Source organism: Physeter macrocephalus, chromosome 14 (assembly GCF_002837175.3).
Source record: "Physeter macrocephalus isolate SW-GA chromosome 14, ASM283717v5, whole genome shotgun sequence".
Lineage (NCBI taxonomy): Eukaryota > Metazoa > Chordata > Mammalia > Artiodactyla > Physeteridae > Physeter > Physeter macrocephalus.
Genome location: NC_041227.1, coordinates 15,329,633 through 15,348,730, shown reverse-complemented (window position 1 = coordinate 15,348,730; position 19,098 = coordinate 15,329,633). Strand labels below are relative to the sequence as shown.

General features: G+C 47.5%; 1 protein-coding gene across 5 annotated transcripts in view; it reads left to right on the top strand.

The window, feature by feature from the left end:
* TOX2 (TOX high mobility group box family member 2) overlaps window positions 1-19,098 on the top strand; it is a 136,290-nt gene that overhangs the window by 92,112 nt on the left and 25,080 nt on the right. The window lies entirely within an intron of this gene.

Below are 19,098 nucleotides of genomic sequence, written 5' to 3'. Positions count from 1 at the left end.
GCAGGGAAGACGGTGATTACTGACTTAGAGTTTTGAGGATGTGTGGAAATTTGGCAGGCAGACCAGGGAAGGAAAGGACCTTCCAGGCTGAGGGAACAGCATGTACAAAAGCAAGAGGCAGGAGGCTCATGTTGTGCTTAGCAGTGGCATGTAGGTCATTCTTTTTATTGGGCTGGAGAGAAAGGACATGGAGCTACATAGGGAGAGAGGAGTGAAAACTAGCAGGGCCTGATCATAAAGATCCTGAATACCATGCTGAGGAAATGTATGTTTTTTCAGCATGGATGGTTGCTTTGAACAATCAAGACCTAGAGAAAATCAGTAGAGAATTTTTTGTACAATGGGAAAATCTCCTTAAGGGAATTCTAGTACTTCTCCTGAATGACTGTGATGTGTGTTTATTTTTGCTTTTTCCTTTACAGCTAGTCACAACCCTTAAGTTCATTCCTAAGTAACAGTAATCAAACTCAAATAAACGGATGCAAAAAAAAAGACTGAAATATCCAGGGGTGGACAAAGGGTTTCAGGCATAGCTGGATCCAGGAACTCCAGCAGTATCATTAGTGTCATCTGCACAGCAGGCACGAAGGCTTCCAGCAGCCAACATCTTCCCTGATGTCTCTGGCAGGTGGCAGTTTGGGTCTTCCAGGGAGGACCATGACAGCATGGCTGGACCCGCCACTGTGTCCAGGAGGAAGCAGTCCTTGATTTTGTCACAGACACACCTAGGGAGGGGAGGAGGGGCCACTAAATTGATTTCCTATCAGAATCACATGATGTTGGATGGATCATGTTTATCTCTGCAGAGGCTGCTCAGAGGTCATGGCCAAATTTGTGGCGCAATTCTAGCAGATGCCTGGGACCTTTAGGTATACAGTTTATCGTCTAACAATCTTAACTGTATTTTATTTATTTATTGTTTACTCTTATTACCACCAAATCTCCTTGCTTAAAAAAAAACTTGGTATACTCTATGTATACTTTTGAGAGCCGTGTCACTTTTGTTTTTTCGAAGCTAGTGAGATGTAAAAGGAGAGAAGGAGAGAGGGAGGGAGGGAGGAAGCCAACTCAAGCCCCACATTTTGTACTGTTCAGGGTCTGACTAAAGTGCTCAATGGAAATTGATGCTCCATTTGTTGAGGAACGAGCCCATCAATAATGCAGGTTCTCCGCTTCCCCTTCTCTCTCTGAGACCTGCGGATTCCACAGCCATGTGGTTTTAATTCCACTTTGTTACAATGCTTTTACCTTAGCTGCTTTGCCCAGCTAATTTCCTAACAAAAACCTCACAATTCCAGACGGTCCTGGTTCGGGATTTATGGTAACAGAGGCAAGGGCGGGGCCCTGCAGACATCTCTGTTGTGTACCCTGGGGAGGGCCGTGGATAAGGGGTGCATCTGGCTGCAGTTCTGGGCCACAGTGTCACTGGTCTGGGATGCTGGTGGTCAGTGGAGACAGTGTGGGCTAGTGGTAAATGCGTGGGCTGCGGCATCCCACGGACCCGTGTTAATCCTGGTCCCACATCCTGAGCTTCAGTCCTCTTTTCCTGCAGTGACGTGTATCTGAGATAATGTATGTAAAGTCTTAACAAATGTCTGGCAGAGAGTAAACAATCAGGGAATATTTGCTATTGTTATTATTAGTCATAAAAATGAATTCCCACCGTAACCAAACGGCAGTGTTTTCTCGTAAGTCTCATTTACCTAAAGGAACAGACTGCAGATACTCATAGGTACCTTGGTAGGGCCACCTGGTTATAATAGCTCTGATAATTACAAAGGATATTATCTGTTTATCAGAGATGACCCCCGATCCTTCCTCCTAGAAAATGCTTTTGTTGGGTTCAGTCCAAATAGGTACTTTGTAGCCATTTTCCATATTTTTTAAAAAACTAGTGCATGCGTAAGATGCTTCACAAATTCAGATAGCTTTAATTCTTCCATTAGTGAGAGTTTTCAAGGGTTCACTGGGTTTTATATTCCCTCGCTATGAAATGAAAGATAAGCCAAACTATTTTACCCAGGGGAAGGCTGCCGGACCAAGTAGGAAACCAAATAAGAACGTGTCCATCCATTGGGACTATATGGCAAAGAGGGACAAAGCACCCTTGAAGACAATTGTTTTAAATTTGTCTGAGCTGAAGCTTGAAGGTGTGTGTCTGTGTGTATGGATGTGCACGCTATGTGGGTGATGCTGGAATTTGTGTCAGCACCCTGTAGGTGATAAGCATTGTGCAGGAGGCTTTACAAACATTTTCCCACGAAATGCTCCCAAGTTCCGAGTGAGGCAGGAACGACTGCAGTGAGGAAATGGAGGCTCAGAGCAGGTAGGTGATTGTATTATTTTCCTGTGGCTGCTCTAACAATTGTCACAAACTCCGTGGCTTAAAAACAACAGAAATTTATTCTCTCACAGCTCTGGAAGATGGAGGTCCAAAATCTGTATCATTGGACCAAGATCAAGGTGTCAGGAGGAGTGACCTTCCTCCAGGGACTCTGGGAAAGGATCCATCCCATACTTCTCTTAGCCTCTTGTGATAGCCAGCTGTCCTTGGCTTGTGGCTGTATCACTCTAATCTCTGCCTGTCATCACATCGCCTTCTCTTCTGTCAGTGAAATCTCTCTCTGCCTTTCTTATAAGGATAGTTAAGTACTTAGGGCATTTAGGAATAATCTAGGATCATCTCCCCATCCCAAGAGCCTTAACTTAATCACGTCTGCAAAGACTCTTTTTTCCAAATACAGTACCATTTACAGGTTCCAGAGATTAGAATCTGATGTCTTGAAGAGGCCATTTTTGGACTTAACCACAGTGATCAGCCTTGATTGAGAGCCAGCTAGGTACCAGGCATTGTTCTGAACTCTGGATCTACAAAATGCCCTCGAGGAACTCCTGGTGCAGGTGGAGAGACAGGTGAAGAGCTCATTTTTGAAAATGCAGTGAATGCTCTGATAGAATCAGTGCATGTTGCTCTGTCCACCTAGAAGAGGCAGCTGGCTCAGATGTGGGGTTATTGCTTCCTAAAGGAAGTGATGACCTGACATTAGTAGTTTATGTATTTCATGAATGAATGAGTATAACATAGTTATTAAGTCGCAAAACCAGAATTTACTTGCAGCTGTCTACCGTGCACCTCTCAGTTTTAGCAGGTGCCCGAGGGATGGAGCAGCTTGGCTGCAGGGTCACCAGTGGCACAGAGGATGCCCCAATGACCAGGATGCCTCAGGTGCTCTCTGCACAGGCTGAGATGTCAAGGATGTGGTCCTTGGAGCAGTGGATGAGGCCAAGGTGCTTGACAGCCATCTCATTAACGCCAAGCCCTCTTGGCTCTGATGCCAGAGGCCACCAATTCCTTTTGGTCCCCTGCCCGGCCCGTGTGGTCTCCCAGCATGCATGGGAGTCGGCTCTTCTGCTTTAAAGGTATGGCTGCCGGCGGGAGTCCTATACAAGGAGCAGTGGGCTCCTTTTACAAAATTAAATATGCTTAAGGCTTCTCCCTCGACTTCAGCATCTTAACTGATTAAACATTCATCTCCAAGACAAAAAGAGTCAATTTAGTATGAAAGATATATTTTACCAGTTTAATTTAAAGCACCGCGCCTCCATCTGACCCCTATTTTCATAACTCAATAATTTTATCCTGTGTTGATTGTCTCATTTTGAGAGGGATATTGTATGTATAAATCAGTTTCTAAAATACCCAAAGAAACTGGAAGAGTGGAATTTATTACGCAGCCTCTGTTAAGTCTGAAATAATTTACTTTGGAGTCGTCCTTGGGAAATGCTCGAGCTTACCGTCCTGGCTTACCCAGAAGAGGAATTATCCTGGGAAGGGACAAAGCTTGATGCCCACAGATAAGTTCCTGGGGAACCTACACCTTTTTCAAGACTAGAGAAACTCCTGGGAGAGCCTCGGGCAGGTGGAGACGGGGCTCCATGGGAAGTGAGTCCTGGCAGAATCAGCCTTGGGTTCCGGTGATTTGGGAAATGCGGGGTCTCCCTAAGATGAGCCCTGTGGGTCCCTGAAATTCTGTGGTCCAGTCTTGGGCTTCACTTAGCACAGGGGTGGCACACAGCCGTCGTTCGAACATTCTCCTCCAGCATCGACTCTTGTTTACTGCTTTCTCTGGGAATTTGGATAAGTCACTTCTCTCCCAGCTTCAATTTTCCCGTCTATAGAATGGGGATTGGGATTCCATCTCTGGTGAACTCACAGATAGGAAAATGGGGATAATGGCTTCGCCAGCTGTGACACTCTGGGTAAGCATATGGGTTTGGGGCTGGAGAGACCCTGCTACCACCACAACACGTACCACTGGCCTGGGGGGCTCAAAACTTATCAACTTGGATTAAAATCCTGAGTGCTAGACTGGTAGTTTTAGACCATTTGTGTTCTAGGTCCCTGTCCCAAAGTGTCTTGCCAAGGCTGGACCTTCTTCCTGCACAGAGAGGGCTGGGGGCCATACCAAGTGAAGGGTCTTTCCTGGCTAGGATCCTAGGATGGGCTTTTGGGGAGCGGGCTGGGCAGTTTCTTAGTTGCACTTCACCCCCTTGCCTTGGAGGTGGTTCCCATGAGAGAGCCTGCAGCCCTGGCTTAGGGTCTGGAGCCTGGGGGCAGGGCTCAGAGCTTACGGGCAGGGCTTGTGTATTGACCGGGGAAGGTCCTTAATATTCATCCGCCCCCCACCGCCTTCCCCCTTCTTCTTCTGTTCTCACTCTTCCCCTCCAATCTCCTCTCTCTCTCCTCCTCCCTTCCCTGACTTATTCCTTCTCCACCCAGGAGACTTGGTCTCCCTCTATTTGATTCTCACAAATTGAGATGCAGGGGATCCCCTCTGGAGTCTAAGAAAAAGGGACCAAAGACCCCCAACCTTTGGTCGTCCGGACTTCTGAGCCACAGGACCAGTAGAGACACCTCCCCCTGCCCCCGTCCCGCCTAGTCCAACCTATTCATTCATTTTATTGCCCTTAATGCATGATTTGTTTTTCGTTGTTGTTGTCATTGTTTTACAGTTGTATCAGTTAGCTTTTGCTGTGTAACAAACTACCCCAACATTTAGTGGCTTAAAGCAAACAATGAACTTTTACTATTTCTTGTACTTCTGTGGGTCAGCAAGGTAGTTCTTTTCATCTGGACTGGCTTGGCTGACTTCTGCGGTCAGCTTGCAGCTTGGCTGGAGCTGCATGGCCTAGGATGGCCCTGTTCACATCTCAGCAGTTGGCTGGGGTCAATGGGGATGACGCGGTCACAGGTCTTTCCTCACATGGTGGCCTGGGCTTGTTCACATGGTGATGGCCACGGGGCTCCCAAGAGCATCAAGAACACTTCAAACCTCAGCTTGCATCATATTTGCTAATGTCCAGAAATAGACCCCACCTGTTGAAGAAATGGCAGAGTCACATTGCAGAAGGGCATGAATGCAGAGGAGGGCAGGAATGTGTGATCATATTGTGTGTGTGTGTGTGTGTGTGTGTGTGTGTGTGTGTGTGTGTGTGTGTTTTGTTTTCTTGGTGTATAGTATTACCCAGTATTTAGGAACGTGGGCTCTGGGGTTAGGCCAACCTAAGTTCAAAACGCAGTTCCACCATTTGTTACCTTCCACCCTGTGACCCAGAGCAAGGGGTTAATCGCCCCGGCGCCTCAGGTTTTTTCATATGTAAAATGGAGGTAGTGTTACTTGCCTTATTGGAGCTTATGGGGATTCAATGATCAGATGTAGGCAAGTACCCAGTTGCCTGGCACACAGTGGGCATTCAATAAATGTAAGCTACTCTATTTATTAATTTATTCATTTTACTGAAGAGGTTTGGGTATCTATGTTTGTCCAGCCTGACCTGCCTGGGGTCGGCTTTGCTGGAGCCGTTGTTGGGCTGAGTCGCCAACGTGGGGCTGGTCCAAGAGGTGGGTGTCGGGGAGGGCAGGTCAGAGGCTGGGGGTGGACAGGGGACGGGCATATTCATTAAACTAGGGCCTTGGTCAAGGCTCAGCGCTTGAGAGCAACAGCAAAGTGACAGTTCCACTGCTTGCCAAGAAAGTGAGGGCCCCGAACCCAACTCCTCTTGGCTGCGTGACCAGGGGAAGGATCCATCTTAGTAAAAGTAGGGTGTCTGCAAGGGCTTCTACAGCCTGAGCTTTTCCTGGTTGCCATATTTTTGGCTAATTTCCCTCTGGGGGTGGGAGTGGGGTACTTATCTCCCAAATGGGCCTCTGAGGATCCTACATGGGAGTGGGGGACCCGGTGTCCAGAGGTTTCTTTATATTCCGCAGAGTCCATAAGAAACTCCTTCCCCCTGTTTTTTAGAGGCAATAAGCGAAAGAAATGTCTTTTTACATTTCATAAAACTCGGAAAAATGGCTTTAAACAGCTTTTGCTCCCCTGCTATAATTATTTATTTTCAAACACTCCTGCAGGGGACTGCTCCGTTTTCTTATCCTGTACTCCTTTTTCTCATAAATGAACCATCACTTCAATAAATCATTATGAAAACAGAGACTAACACCGGCTCTGAAAGGTTGAAAGATTTATGTAACACATTTATGTTTCCCATTTTCTCATTCGGGTACTCGGCTGCAAAAGCTAAGCTAATAAAAGCTGCTATTAATATTTCTTGTTGCCTAGCAACCCCAGAGCGGGAGTAATAGCTTCAGCTAGAAAAATAGATGACCGATAAGGAAAAATTCAATTCTTTTATTATCTCAGGGGGAAATGGCCTTTTACTGGAACCATTATGATGTACGAGTATGAAGTTGAACACAAAAGATGTTTTTGTGTGTTTGTTTTTCTATTTTTAATGAACATTATTTTACCTCCACTGACTCTTTCAGGGCACTTTTGTTTCCTTTTGCACCCCACCGCCACCCCCATCCCTCATGCTTAATTTAGTAGCTATAGTAGTTAAGAACCTGTCAGCGTATTTTAGTTTAAAAATGGTTTTTGCAAAGGTTTATAATGCAGCCATAAAAATTCAGTCCGTTAAAACTCAGGCCAGTGATAAGCCAACACACGGGCTAGTTCTCTATGAACAGGCTCACGTTCGTTGAGAGATAAGACTCATGGTTTTCTCCAAGAGGAAGGTCGGGAAAGAACAAAATGTATTCTTTTCCATGTCCCAGTTTTCTTTGGAACCCAGGGAAGCTGTCCCTTTTGAGAAGGGTTTGTTATAAAGTTTGAAGGGTGTTCAAAGCAGGAAAAGATAGGGCTATTTATTGAGCACCTGCTGTGTACAGATGTGGTGCCATTGCCTCTTCCCCATAACCCTCTAAAGTAGGTACCATTTTTATCCCCATTTTTCAGGTGCAGAAACTGAGGCTTAGAGAAGCCAAGGAATCAGCCCAAGGTAGCATGACGCCATGATGTTTCACCCCTTGGTGCTTTAGCGTGGCGTTTCACAATTCTTGGACCTACCAGCATTGGGGGCAGGATCATTTTCTGTTGTGGGGGCAGTTCTGTGCGTTGGAGGATGTCTAGCAGCATCCCTGGCCTCTACCCATCATCCCTGGCCTCTAGGAGCACCCCCCAGTCAAAATCACCCCTGTTGGAGAACCACCGCATGCTGTTCCCTCTGATTGGAAGCCCTTTCCCCCTTGTCAACCTGCGGACTCCTGCTCCTGCGTTAGGACCCAATTCAGAAGTCATCTTCTCTTGGAGGCTCTCTGGTTCCTTTGGGCTGGGTGTAGGCACTTGCCTCCATCACAAAACTTGAGGATGTGGCTTTTAAAAAACTCAGGAATCAAGGTGTCATTTTTTTCATGCAGTATTTTTAAAAACCAAAATTACCACCAAAAAATATGATGAACTGTGTATCAAAAATTTAAATAAAGGTGAGATCAGTCTGAATTCATGGAATTATGTGGTTGGCCATTTAGATGCCTGTCTGTACCACCAGCCTGGCACAGCCTGAAGACTGGGTCTGTGCTTTATGCTCTTCTCTGGCACCAGCGTCTAACAAAGGCCTGGCTTGCAGATAACCCTCAATCTCTGTTTATCGACGCAATGAATGGGAGAAGGGAGATTGTTGTCCAGGGCCACACAGTGAGGAAAAGGGTAGATATAGAACTTGAATCCAGGTCTCTGGCTCCAAACCCAGTGCTCTCTGCACCCTTCAGGCCGTATATGGGGTGAATCGAGGTTGCCTGCAGGGTGGTATCTAAGTCACAGGGGATTCAAAGATGCCCTGGGGGTGCTCACAGCCTGGGGGAGGGTGAAGGGTAATAGCAGCCATGATTTCAGCTTGGTGTCCGCTTGGCTCTCCCTGTGGCTGTCTTATTCACCCACAACCCCTGTGCCAGACAAGAGCCGGCAGCTCACTGATGTGAAGCATCTCCAAGAACAGAACCATGATGGCTAGGCCCCTGGAGCCCCACTCACGCCCCCTGTGCTCACGGATTCTTTATCTTGGCCTTTGGAAGGCAAGGACCACTCCTTGTTTGACCCCTATATCCTCTTGGTGAACTTTTTCTAAATGAATGGATGAATTATCTGTAACCTGCTAACATTTATGCAGCATTTATTATGTGCTTGACACCCACTTAAGCCCTTTATATTTGTTATCTCATTTAATCCTTCATCCTGATGAAGGATATTATTGGTGCCATTTTGCAGATGAGAAAACAGAGGCACAGAGAGATAAATCACTTGGCTACCACTAAGTGGTGGCGCCCAGATTTGAACCCAGATGGGCTGACTCCCCAGCCTGTGCACTCATTAGCCAACCTGTACAGACTTCATGTGAATTATTGAATGAGCAAGGGGGGTGAATGAGCCAAGATAGAGAACCCCTTTAACCGACTCTTGAGTCAAGCCATTCACGTTCATAAGTAACCACAGTATGAAGTGTGAGGTGCCAGCCTGGAGTGAGGAGCAGAGGCGTGCTGACAAGCTCAGAGGAGGGTAGTAGCAGGGAGGACTTCCTGGAGGTGGTGGCCTCGGGGCTGGGCCTTAGGGGCCAGAGAACAGCAGCAGAAGCCTGAGGGGAAGAAACTTCACACCTGCCTGGATGTCCTTATTCAGACCCAATTGCCGCCTCTTCTGCTGAGATTCACCAAACAGTTGTGATGTTTTACGATCACTTAGGTGCCCTCTGGTGTCCATCCTCCCCACCCCCTGCCAGGCTCCTAATCGGAGCTGTGACCCTCTGGCCGCGAAGGGTGCAAGGGCCAGGCATTTAACTTCCATTCTGGGCCAGATGCCCAGCTCAGCAGAGTGCCTCTCCCTGTGAGACCTGCTCCCGAGTCACGAGGGAGAATTCACGGAAAATCTCAGCAACATTCGTCAGCTGCAGCTTCGATATTACCCAGTATAATGGCTCATTCCTCCGAGTGCATATTCAGTACCACGTTTGGGAAAATGAGCTTTTAATGTACCATCGGCATTGCTGAGAAACCATCTCTGGCTCTGCAGAATGTCTGGAGCACATAAAACTTGAGATCTATTGGAGTCATTTTCCCCTGGCTCTGCTGGATAATAAAAAGTCAGTCCCATGCCCTCTTTCTCTCATCTTGTGGCTTTGTCCATTTAGAACTTGGGGTCTTTATAAAAGGCAGCAACACAAATAAAACTCTTTAAAATATTAAGGCTCCAGAAGAGAGCATCGATGTACTCCTGAAGTCGAGACACCAAGAGCATTTCGAGAGGAAGGGCATCCTGGGAGAGGTTTCAGCACACCGGCTGGCTTGGGCTGTGGCCCCAGCTGTGATGGTGGCAGCCGGGGTCCACGTGGTAGCACTTAACCGGGAGTATGGAGTCTTGAGGTTCCTCTTCTACCCTGGTGGGTGACCTTGGGCGTAACTCCCTCTCTCTGAGCCTCAGGTGAGATGGAGCTGATGCTACTTACCCCACAGGGTGGCTGTGAGAACCAGATGTGTGGATGGATAGTCCTGGTGCTTAGCTTCGTGTGTCCGATACGGGTTTGTTGAATGACTGAGTGAGTGAAGAAAAGAATGAAAAATAAATGCTGCCTGTGTAAACACTTCACAAACTGTAGAGTGCTGCCTACATTATTGTTGGTAAGTTAAGCCGGATGGGGACCCTATAGTCTATTCCATCTTATGGCCCACCTTATCTCATCTAACCCTCCCATCGACTTCGGAGGGAGATGGAATTATCCTCATTTAACAGATGCATACCTGAGACTCAGAGGGCAAGTGGCTTGTCCAGAGACAGCCAGGAAGTGGTGGAGGCAGGACGGGAACCTCGTTCCCTTGACCCCAAGTGTCTTGTGCCCTCAACGTTGCAGCTCAGAGCCTAGTCGTTGGGGGAGAGTCGGGTGGGAGCTCCAAGGTCAGATGTGTGATCAGCTGTGTGACCTCAGCCACCTACTCACCCTCTCTGTGCTGCAGTTTCCTCATGGGATATTTGCAAGGAGTAAATGAGATATTCCAGATGGTGTCCAGATCCGTGCCAGAGGGAGGTCTACCTGGTTCCATAGGGAGCTCTCAAGCATGAATCAGACTCCTGTCTGCGGTGTCGGTCATTGGTCACAGGCCAGGATGGGTGGGGCATGTGCGTAAGTTCCTAGGCCGGAAGGCTCCCATTGGCCAAGGGCAATTCTTAGAGAAGGAGACAGCCATGAACCTTTCACAGTCAACGCTCCCAGGAATTGTTCTCGCTGGGGCTCCGGCAGTATCTACATCTAAAACAGGATGCTAAGGCCAGCAAGGTCAGCATCACCTGGGACGTTGTTAAGAGATGCGGATTCTCGGGCCCCCGCCTGGCCCCTCAACCTGTGTTTAACCAGCCCTCCGGGGATTCTGATCCTGCTCAGAACCACTGCATCGCCGTCATCCTCAGCTGAGTCCTGCGTTCTCCGTTGTTTCAGGACACACAGAACTGTCGCTTGTGTTTCTGTCTGCCTCGAGAGTGTCATCACACCTGTGACAGTTGCAAACCTTTCTCCCCAGGGAATGCAGAGGATCCACACCTCTGCCTCTGGCTCCTGACTCGTCCCAGCCCCCCATGCCTCCTTTTGGCTAGGCCTTAAAGCAGAAACCCTGGTGTGAGGACCGTCCGCAGCCTGAGACCAGAAGGACTTCAGGCCACGCCTCCTTAGATTGTGAGGCTTTAATTGTGCACCAAGGGCCTGTGCAGAATCAGAAACAGCATGTACTAGGGGGAAAGAAAGGGAACCCGGGCAGGGGGGGGTCACCAGGACCTCTGTGTGACCGGGAGGCAGGGTTCTGCTAGCTGTGTCTGGGGGACTGTGCGGCGTGCCAGCTAAGGGCAATCGGAGCAGCCTGTTCTCGGAAATCACGAGCGGACAGAGTATGGGGAGTGGGACCAAAAGACTCAAGCGGACATCTGCAGCCCTGGCAGCAGCTGGACCTGATGAATTAGGCTTTGGCTAAAGGCACAGGGCGACAGCAAAGCATGGGTCCCCTGCCCGAGATCCTGGGCCCAAAGGGTCAGCCTGAGGCGATCACTCCCCCATCCCACAGGACTCCTTTTCTCGCCTGGGAACCCCAGACCCCTATGCCTTTGCACAGGAGATTCCTCCTCCCTGCCCCCTTTCACCTGCCTTGGGTACGTGATGTGTTCTTACTTGCTGTGCCCCTGCTAGGAGAAGAGGGTTAACTCCAGCCAGCAAATTGGCTGTGCCCTTCTCTGCATGTCCCCACCATTGCGACCTTGGTCACAGTAAACTGGAACTGTATCTTCTCACAACCCCAGTGTGGTAGGGACCAGGTTCTGTGCCCCAGCACGTAGCGGAAGCCTGCCACCCACGCAGGTATCCACGGCGCAAGTGACCAGAGGCCAGCCAATGACACTAGAAACAAAACTGTCCTCTGGGAATAGGAGCTTAGCCTCTGCTACGGCCCCTTACCCTGGACACTCATACCGTGTCTCTGTGCCTGCTGAAAAGGGGTTAGTACTTTGCAAAAATTAATATCACTGGCTTTGGACTTCCGGAGACCTGGATTTAAATCTGAGTTCCTCCAGCTGCTTGCTGTGTTGAGCAAGTTACCCACCCCCTCTGATCATTAGCTTTCTTATGCATAAAATGGATATGTTAATAACCCTTACCTTATGGGGTTGTTTTGAAAATTAAATGCTGTAATGCTTATAAAATGCTCAGCATGGTAGCCATAACAATGCTATTATTTGTCTCTAAGCACTTCGTGTATGAGCTGTTTTTCTTCCCTGCCAACCCACATGGAGGACTCTGTATCCTTTCTAGTTTCCCCCGAGAAATCTACCTGCCCAAATATTGGTAGACAAAGTTGCTTCCCTGGGGGTCTTCTGGGGGTACCCATCATGTTGACACACGCCTATGCTCCCGCGTCCCCTCTTGGCCACACTGACACTGTGGTGACCTCTCTGTCTTATCCCTGCGCCCATGGCGTGTTCGGCGTCAGGATCCTCTTGGTTCGGTCTCACAGCGTAATCCCCTCAAGTTCGGCATCTGTCCCCAGACCTACAGATCTAGCCATACCTCTGAGCTCAGCTGAATGAAGGTTCCTCCGTGAATAGGACCTGCCTTCCTTACAGGTTGGTTTAGGGCCCCTTTGGTTTAAACTGAGCATCTTTGGGTCCGCCCTCCACCCTGAGCAAGATGTTGGTATATTTCTCAATACAAGTCAAAAGAAGTACGGTTTTCTCCCAAACAGGGATTCTGGTTGCATTAGTTTGACTCCACCAAGAAGCAGCGCTAGACGGGATTAGACATGGAAGAGGGTTTGTTGAAGAGGGAGAAAGAGAAGGCGGGAGGTGGGGGGAATTCCAGACTGTGATGCAGGTTTTATGTCTATGGAAGGGAGGGAGGGAGGGAGGAAGATGGATTGGGCAGAAAGGGTCTTGGGTGGCAGCATAGTTTCAGGAAAGGTTTGGCCAGGCCAAGGGGGGATCCTTGAACCAAAATCCCCGTTGGAGGAGCTGCATGTCTCACCCGATGGCCCTGCCTCAGTACCCCCGTGTGCTCAGTCACTGGCTCGGGGTGGCCCGTGGAAAGCGTGGCCTTGGCAAGAGCACATTCATGGAGCCAGAAGAGCAGCAGCTGGGTTCTCAAAGCAGGAGAGCTGAGTGGTGCATTTCCGTGGCCACCACAGTCCACTCCATGTGCCACACAGATCGGCTTCTCCATGCCGGCGAGGGAGCAGTATCTCCACGGCTCCCTGGACCCCTGTTCCTGAAGGAAATGTCGCGGAACTAGTGACAGGCTTCCTTGCTGCCTCTGCTCTTGGAAATGTGATCAGTACTCATCCTCCAGTGCCATCCTTGGTTAAATTCCCCTCTCCCTCAGCTATCACCCCCGCTGATCTGGTGGCTTACATGTCTTACCTGTTCCCGAGAGGTCTGTTTCCTCACACATAGGCTTCTCAGGTCCGGGTTGCTGCACCTGTCCATGTACGGTCGCGGTGGGGAAGGGAGGGGTGAGAGGCACCGAGTGGGTCACCTGGGATACACGTGTATTCCTCCCTGCACCCACAGGGCAGACCTCCCTTCTCCCACCAGTCAGGGCCAGTTCCTCCTGCCACGATGGTGAGTTCTCCTCTCTCCTCCTCGTCCTTAGACATAAGAAGTCCAAAGGGCCCCGGCAGCAGCTGGATCTGTTGTGTCCTCTGGCAAGAACGCAGCCCCTCTGCGGACCAGGTTCTCCAACTGGGCAGAGCCCAGAATTCTCAGACCAGGAAGCATAAGATCCCCTAGTGGGTCATGGGGAGTGATGAAGAGTAGGACCACTCCTGCTTCCACCCCTTGGTTCCTGGACCCACGTATTCTGCCCAGAACCACGTGGAGGTCTCCAATTTAATGCCAGTACCACGTCCTGAAGGTCGGCACCCCATCCTTTCAGAGTGTTATCTCCAAGCTAGTGCTTCATGTGCTCCTGTAGGAGGCCATTCCTGCATTCTAGAGGCCAGATCCTGGGGTGATACGTGATGTGACCCATAGATCCCATGGTGACAGGCCCATGCCCATGCCTCTGTCTTTGTGAAGTGGGCCCCCTGGTGGGATGCTATGCCACGTGTGATTCCAAGCCTGTGGACCAGGCTTTCTGTCAGCCCCCAGAGAGCTGGCTGAGGCACTGCAGATAGGAGAGGCAGGCTGTGCCCAAAATATCTGTCCCTGAGAGGATGAACTGGCTCTTCCAAGATGGAAGAGGCCCAATGTAATCAACTTACCCTCCAGGACTGGTTGACCTCTTCACGGACTTCGTGCCACGCTGGGGGCTCAGCCCTGGTCTCTGGCTGACAGGGTGGACAGTCAGAGGCAGCAACAGCTAAACTGGCCTTGGTCCGTGGGAGTTCATGCCATCGGGTCCATAGATAGCCTCATCTCTGCACCTGGGCTACTCCATCCATGTGCCCAGGGCCGGTTCTGCGGTGGCTGGTGATGGAGGCTGGTTAATGCATCGGGGTGAGCCATCTTGTCTACGTGATCATTCAGTGCCTCTCCCGTGGTGAATGCCTTCTGGTTGGCAAAAATGTGATTCCAAAATCACGCTTTGTGCCCGCTCCCATAACTCCATCCATATGCCTCTACCCCAGACAACTGGCCCCCAAGCTCACAGCTCTTTGCCATCCAGGCCTCTGACCAGCCAGCCAGGCCATTGGCTCCTGCTGAGACTCTGTATACAGTTGATTCTCATTATTGGCAGATTTCTGTGTTTGCCAACTCATCTACTTGCCAAAATTTATTTAGAACCCCAAAATCAATGCTCATGGTGCTTTCACAGTCATTTGTAATCCAAATCTCACATTCCCTGCTGAGGTCACAGGGGGTGATGTTCTGCCTTCTCGTTTCAGCTTTCATGCTGTAAACAAGTCTCCTTTTCAAGGTCTATTTAGTGCCACATTTTTCACATTTTCTTGCCTTTTGTGGCTGATTTCACTGTTTAAAGTGGCCCCCAATTGTAGTGCCAAAGTGCTGTCTAGTGTCCCTAGACTCAGGAAGGCTGTGATCTATTTACAGAGAAAATGGGTGTGTTCAGACACGAGTGACAGTGCCTGGAATTCGGTATTAATGAGTCAACGATACATACCAAATGAGGTGTTTTTAAACAGAAACACACATAAAACAAGGTTGTGTATTGATCGGTTGATGAGAATATCATCATTTCCTGTGACCAGCGGCTCGCAGGAACCGAATCCCTTATTTCTCCTAGGAGTGGTGGTTCAGTATTCACTGATTCAGTGTTGGAGGCGGCTTTATAGAGCAGAACCACCGTGAGTTACGAGAATGGACTGTAGAGTCTCACCTCAGCCTCCTCTCCTGCCACACAAAGTGGATGATGGGGTGTAGTTGCTCACACCCCATCCCCTGGGAAGATTTTACCGCTCTCTTCTCTTTCAAGACCTGCCGCGAACGTTGCTAAAATAGAGTCATCACCCACTTTTGGTGTGTACCTATCACATAGGGAACTGGCCCATCTGTAAGTCGTACTTGGTCCTTTCCTTCTTGTTTCGGAAGGTTGTACAGGACTCCCCCTCCGCAACACAGCCGCGGGTGTGAATTGAGGCTTTGGTGCAACTGTGTTTTGTGACGTGATGTGTGGTCTGCTGTTTCCCATTCAACTTACTCATGCCCTCTGGTCTTGCTTGGGTTTAATCCTGGATATACTTTTTTACATTGGAATTTCATTACATCCACAAATTAAAATGGAGAGATTTTATATCATTATACTCTTGAGTTGTCCCATTCAGAAACAATGTGAATCTCTATTTATTTCAATAATCTTTGCTCTCTTTATGGTTTTATATATGTATATATCCATATGCATATACATACATATGTATGGATCCAACATATTTCTTATAAATTTCATTCTTCAGAATTTTATATTTTTGCTATTATGGTTAGAACTTTTCAATTACATTTTCTGGTTTTTTTGTGGGTAAATAAGAAAGCAGTGTATTTCTTATATTTACTTTTATCTGGCTGTCTCAAATTCTAACTTGAGAATCTGAGGTTTTGAGGGTTTCTAGAAATGCTATCACATCTACAGAGAAGATGCTTTCCAGTGGTTGTAACTCATTTCTTTTTGTTTCATTGCATTGGGTCAAACTTTCACTTAATAGGGATGATATCAGTGACCAGTGATCTTTGCTTTCTCCCCCAGTTAAATGGGGATTAAATTCACCCTTGGCATAAAATCAGTTTTTTAGCATATTTTAAAAGACATTTCTAATCTTTCAGCTTACTCGTGATTTTTGTTGAGTTTTATCAAATGGCTCCAAGATACGTATTGAGATGATCATATACGTTTTTCTTTCCTAGTATATTGAGATAATAAATTTTATTAATGGGTTCCCAGTACATATTAATATATTCTAATTGGGTATGGTATGCGTGTATACATACATATTTAAACATATGTACACACACATATATATTTTTTAACATGAGGCTGGATTTAATGTACCTATTATTTTACTTAAGATGTTTCTTTTACATTTTTTTAATAGTGAACGGTTCTGTAGTTTTCTTTTTATGAGATAGCTTCGTCATTTTTCTGTATTGAAATACAGACTATAGTATAATCTATATATTCACTATACAGGTTATACCATCTTCAGAAAATGAATAGTTTATCACACTGAGATCTATACAGTTATTACCATTGAATTGTATTTAGTATAATGTTGTAATTTTTATAGGCTTTGTACCTGTGATCGTACCTCAGTCATAGTCCTAAAGTTGTGTGTTGTAGTTTCCCTTTTTTTTTTTTGCTCATCTTTAACCATGTTATTGGTTATGGGTTATGGTTATTGGTTATTGGTTATAGGGTTATGTGTCAATTTTATTTTCTTTTTTCTTAATTTATTCATTTCCCCTTTTATGTTTATTAATCCCTTCCTTTTTTCCTGTGGATGTTTAGATTTTTCATTTTAGATTCTTTAGTTCATTTGCTTTTATTGTTTACTGTTTAATAATAAAAGGTTTATGGCTGTACCTTTTTCCTGAGTATGGCTTTGGCTGTACCCTATAAATTTTGAAATGAAGTGTTCTTAGATCTTTTACTTCTTTCTTTCAAAAACATAGCTTTATTGATTTTTCTGAAGATGGCACATGTTCATAGTAAAAATATTAAACAGAAGCAAATACGAAGAAGAAATAAAAGATCATTAAAACTACACCATCCACAAATAACCATTATTAGCCTAACCATTTGCTAAGTATCTTTTCAGTCATATCTTTGTGATTTATACACATAATTTACATAAAAGGGACCATAACGTGGTACCTTTTCCTGTACTTTCCAGTCTCTTCTATTGGAGCTGTTCTGTGACCTGCTGATTTTTCTGCAACAGGAGGTAATGGATGTATTTCCATGACCATAATGATAGGTTGTACCTTATTTTTAGTGGCTGCATAACATTTGATTTTATGGATGTCTCATTGTGAACGTAAACAGTATTCTACTGATAGACATTTAGGCTATTTCTGACTTTTCTCTATTATAAAACTCTCTTGGGATGGGTTCTTTAGGAGTTGTGAAAGTGATTTTTTGAGGGTGTGGTCTCAGGAGAGGGAGGAGAGGAGAGCTCTACCCTGGGCAAGGCCTCTGAGCCTCAGTCTTCTCATCTGTAAAAATGGGAATCACCATAGTGCCTGCCGCATGGGAGGATGTGAGGATAAAGGAGGAAGCCGTTTGTGGAAGCTTCAAAACTATTTACAGGTTGCAGGGGTCCTAAAGCTCACGGCGGAGAGAGGAGGCACATAGTCCTCTGACCTGGCCATGGAGGGGGCTGGGAGCCCTGATTTTCAAGGGTGGAGCCAGCCTGGATTCTAAAACAGCCTGTTACCCTGAACAGCTGTACCTGATTTGGCAACATCTGCCCATGGCCCTCAGAAGGCCAGGGAGCAGGGAAGACCTGGCCTCCTCTACGTTCCCAACATTGACTCAGAGTCAGACGTCCTCAGACCCGCTTTGCCAATTAATTTGTGTTGGATTAGACAGTGAGAACCACCCCTGAACTCCAAGTCCTGTCTGTGCCTTGGATCTACTGTGTGACCTCAGGGCCAGTCCTTGCCCTCTCTGGGCCTCCCATCTGGATGGTGATCAGGCCCCTTCCAGCCTGATCACCCACAACTCTTTCGAGAAAGGTTGTCAGAAACAATGCCTGCTGCCTCCTGCCCCCTCCCCAGCATTTCAATCTCCACTTAACCAGGGACTTCAACAGGCAGCACTTTTCTCAAGAGTTCATAAAAACATGAAAACACGGGTGAGGATACAAAATATTGAGCGGCAAGGCAGTAAAACATGCCAGTGTTTGTTGTGTTAATTGAATATTCATGAGCTGACTGTTTAAATTACAGTTCACAACTGTTGCAGGGCCTGCTGAATAATTTAAACGAGCATGGCCAAAGAGATTTCAACACCACATTAGCACACCACTTAGGATCAGCTACAGAGAATTTATAATTAGCTTGGAATATCCTATAATAAATTCTTCAAAAAGATGGTTTTAATTAGCACATGTGCTAATTCGGAATGTAGAAAAGCGTTAAGGAGGAGGGAGGTGAGTAACCCTTCTGTTTCCTTGCGTTTCCCTCTTCTGTGGGGTCCCGCCACCTGCCAGAAATCTCTGAGCCATGCTGAGCCCACCACCCAAAGCCTTCATACTTCCACTGTCCCCGGCTTCAGGCCCACTGCCGAACCCCAGCTCAGCATCCCCTGTCATGGCCTGCGCTGGTGCAAAGCCTCTGAACTTGTCTCCCTGCCTCTGCCTTTCCCCCACCTGGTTCACTCATGAGCTGTTTCGTCCCCAGCGGGTCAGCTAGTGTAGCTTTCTGAAATGCAAATCTGATTCCACTTCGGCCACCTTTAGAGCCCCTCGTTTTTATTTTTGTTTGCTTTTGGGTTTTGTTTTGTGTTTTTCTTTGGTTGGTTTTTGTTTTCTGTTTTTTTGGCGACGCTGCGCGGCACGTGGGCTCTTAGTTCCCTGACCAGGGATCAAACCTGTGCCCCCTGTAGTGGAAGTGGAAGTCTTAACCACTGGAGTGCCAGGGGAGTCCCTAGAGCCCCTCAATTGAGGAAGCCCAGAGAGAGGGAATGCGTAATCAAGGTCACTCGGGTCCGAAGGGGCACACCAGGACCAGCTGACTTCAGCCAATCTCTAGACGTGTGGGGACGGGAGAGGCGTCACTGGCGGAAGGAAGA